Source organism: Pinus tabuliformis, chromosome 7 (assembly GCF_031772625.1).
Source record: "Pinus tabuliformis cultivar Carrire ecotype Pingquan chromosome 7, CPIR1, whole genome shotgun sequence".
In the NCBI taxonomy this organism is placed as follows: Eukaryota; Viridiplantae; Streptophyta; class Pinopsida; order Pinales; family Pinaceae; genus Pinus; species Pinus tabuliformis.
The window spans coordinates 1,869,753,801-1,869,758,120 of NC_142293.1; positions in this window are offsets into that span (position 1 = coordinate 1,869,753,801).

Consider the following 4,320-nt stretch of genomic DNA (forward strand, 5'->3'; position numbering starts at 1 on the left):
ACTTCATACTGAGGAGATCCCTTGAATGTTGGTGGGTCCAACACCATCAACATTTCTGGCGCTAGAAGGAGGGCCAGACGACGGGTTGCGCCCGTAGAGTCTAGTTTGAATCTCTTATTTTAAAATGGCTCTTCCCGAAATCATAATCCCTGGATGTTTTTCTAAAAATAATAAATGTACCATCCCTACAGAAATTACTCATGACTTTTCCAATTCGAAGTTCAATGGTGAGGGTGAACCGTTTTTTCATGTGCTTGTGCTTCAAGTTATGACTCTTTTCCATCGTCACCAAATACATTCCGAACATGTTTGGGTTGTACTACTCACCCTAATATTTGAAGGTCGTGTTAAACATTGGTGTCATACATTACCCTTTGCCTCTATCGATTCATTCAGACAGCTTGTCACGATGATGATTAAAATGTTCGATGAGTATAGCCACCGGGATCTCTGTAAAAAAAATATGCAATTTAAGAATGGAGCCTGACGAATTAGTTGAGGACTTTGTTAATCGCTTCCTTCACCTCTATTGTGAAATTCCTTAACATCTTTTGAACTCAGATTTCTTGAGACAAGAGTTTAGACGCTTGTTTCATGTTTCCCAATATGATGAACCCCTTGATTTCCCTTCCTCCCAAACCCTTGTAGATCCTGAGTGTTGGGTTGTGTTATATTCTTTCCACGACTAGCCGACGTAGTTAACCGGGGGGTTAGAAGGGGGGTATAGCCCCCCCCTTCATTATGCCAATTAAGTAGCGGGGGGTCACAGGGGGTTTGTGGGGTACAAGTAACCCCACTCTATGGGGTCCGGGGAAGGAGCACTAGACAGCAGTGAAGCGGGTTTTCAAGTATTTGTGTGGCACTAGTGATTATGGTTTGTGCTACCAAGGAAGACTAGGATTGGACAGAATGTTGAATATTCATGGCTTTTTTGATGCTAACTGGGCTGGAGATCTAGATCAGAGAAGATCTACAAGTGGGTATGTGTTTAACCTATTTGGAGGTGCAGTCAGTTGGATGAGTAAGAAACAATCTATAGTGGCACTATCAACTACAGAGGTAGAATACATGGCAGCCACTCATGCAAGCAAGGAAGTAGTTTGGTTGTAGAGATTGTGTTCAAGTATGGGGTTAGTACAGGAAGCTATAAGGATAGACTGTGACATCCAAAGTGCAATTTTCTTGGCAAAGAACCCTGCATATCATTCGAAGACAAAGCACATTGATGTTCAGTATCACTTTGTGAGGGATATGATAGAAGACAAAAAGGTGTTGCTGGTAAAGGTGGACACTTTGAAGAATAATTCAGATGCATTATCAAAATCTGTGAGCTCTGAGAAGTTCTCTTGGTGTAGAGAAACAATGGGCGTTGCAGGGCTGGATAAATGACTAAGCTCTCTTGTGGCCCCCTGTGGAAAGAAAGCAACAAGTGGGAGAATGTTGGGTTGTGTTATATTCTTTCCACGACTAGCCATCATAGTTAACTGGGGGGGTTAGAAGGGGGGCAGAGCCCCCCCTTCGTTGCGTTGATTTTGTAGCGGGGGGGTCACAGGGGGTTTGTGGGGTAAAATTTTTGTTTTGTACCCTATGTTAGGTTGGGCAGACCTACCTATGGTTTTGTGCATGACTTTTGCACATGGTTTTGGACGCGATGGTTTTCGATCCATGGTTTTGGACGCAATGGTTTTCGGTCCCTGGTATTGGATGCTTCAGCATGTATAAATATGTATTGTAACATTGAAAGGAACATAATGAAAAATCAAGCTCGTAGTCCCAGTTTTGGGATCGAGGAGAAAATATCTATGTATATGTGTTTTATGTGTTATGCTCTCGCATTGTTTATTTTCTATGTTTTAGAATTCATATGCAGGTAATATTTGTACAGGGTTAAAACCTTCATTTGGTATCAGAGTTGTTTTGGCTTCAAGGGGATGCCTTTGTTGTTGAGGGGTTTTGCTCGAGCCTATAGTAGACCCTGTTCCGTGGGATATCTGCGAAATCGATTCTGGTAGTGAAAGAAGATGGCGAGTAGTGGAAAGATAGAGATCGAGAAATTTAATGGTCAGAGTTTTGAGTTGTGGAAACTCAAGATGGAGGATCTGTTGGTGGATAAAGATCAGTGGATCGTGGTAGATCCGGGTACTAAACCAACGGGAGTGTCCGATGAAGAATGGAAGAAGTTGGATCGAAAGGCTAAGAGCACAATATGATTGTGTGTCTCAGATTCAATATTGCTGAATGTATCAGGGGAAGCTACGGTGAAGGCTTTGTTGGACAAGTTAGGGACTTTGTACCAATCTAAGTCTCTGGTGAATAAACTGTTCCTATGGAAAAAGCTATGTAACCTGAGGATGAAAGATTGAGACTTGGTGATAGAACATCTAAACGCATTTAATACTGTGGTAAGTCATTTATTATCTGTTGATATTAAAATTTCAGATGAAGATAAGTGCATCAGTTTGTTGTGTTCTCTACCAGATTCGTGGGATAGTCTAGTTATTGCAATAGGTAGCAATGCAACTGCCTTGCAGTTTGATGAAATAGTCTCATCCTTGTTGACGGAGGAGATGAGACAGAAAAATATGGAGAGCCAGAATGGTGATGCCTTGTCTATACGAGGACGGTCCCAGAACATAAACAAAAATAATTCATCGAGTGGGAGATCTAAATCAAGAGGGAGATCTAAATCTCCAGGAAAACCTGTAAAGGTGGTGTGTTGGAAATGCGGAAAGGAAGGGCACTACAAAAGGGACTGTAAATATAAATCTCCTGATAAAAGAAAGGGATCTGTTAATTCTCCTTCTGCAGAGGCGAAAACCACCTCAGATGAAGGTGGGGATGTGTACTTGGCTTCTTCAAGTACACATGTAGATCATGAGGCATGGTTGATTGACTCAGGTGCATTTTTTCACTTCACTCTCCATAGAGAGTGGTTCTATGAGTATGAGAAATATGATGGTAGTGATGTCTTCTTGGGGGACGACAAGAAGGCTAGAATTGTTGGTCGCAGAAAAGTAAAGTTGAAGTTGCAAGGTGGAAGGGTTAGAACACTTCCGGGTGTTCTGCATATTCCTGCATTAGCTAGAAATCTGATTTGTGTAAGCAAGTTGGATGATGCAGGTGTAAAAATAGTGTTCGAGAAGGATACCTATAAAATGGTTCGGGAGCACTGGTATTGATGCGGGGAGTTCAGATCAGAACTCTGTACAAGCTGCAAGGTAGCAGTGTTGTTTACGGGCGCAACAATTCTACGGTTCCTGAAAATGGAGCAGAAAATCTAGTGGTCTCTGGAGAGAAGACCATGTTGTGGCATCAAAGGCTTAGACATATTGGAGAGAAGGGCCTTCGCATACTTCATGGTAAAGGTATGGTAGAAGGTATAAGTAATAGCTCTCTGGATTTTGATTTCTGTGAAAATTGTGTATATGGGAAGCAGAATCGGGTGAGTTTCCCCTCTGGTGGTAAGAGGGTGAAACATATATTAGAGCTTGTGCACAGTGATGTGTTTGGACCTGTGAAGGTTCCATCAATGGGTAAGTTTATGTACTATGTATCATTTATAGATGACTTCTCAAGGAATACATGGATATATTTCCTTAAGAAGAAATCTAAAGTCTTTGACAAGTTTAAGGAATTTAAGGCTCTCGTGGAAAACCAGACAGAGAAGAAGATAAAGGTGTTGAGGACAAATAACGGTGGAGATATTTGCAATAAGGAATTTGAAGAATTCTGTAAGAAGTGTGGTATAGAACAGCAGAAGACTACTCCATACACACCTGAGAAAAATGGAGTTGCAGAAAAAATCAACAAGACATTGATGGAAAGGGCAAGAAGCATGCTCATTGGAGCCGGGTTAGGACAATAATTCTGGGCAGAGGCAGTGGAGACAGCATGTTACCTGGTCAACAGATCACCTTCATCAACGTTCAAGGATAAGATTCTGTTAGCTTTGCTTAAAAAAAAATCAAAAATGGATTCAAACACTCTCAAAGGCTGCAAATATACTTATAATCATGCCAAAGGATTCATTGATGCTGTTCAAGTTCTCAAATCATGGCTAAAAGTCTTCCACCGATCGAAAAAATTGCAAGGGGAAAGCCCTTTGGAGGGCAGAAATACATTATCGGGAGGCGGAAATACCCCAAAAACCATGTAAAAATCAAGTTACAGGCCTAAGGATCCGCTTTAATCTCAGCCGTCGGATCTGGCCGATCAACGGTCCAGATCGCGTCGGCATATCGCAGATCGGGGGATGGCAGTGGCAGCGACATAATGGAACGCCGATGGGCGATCGCCGATATCACTATCGGCGTATCGCAG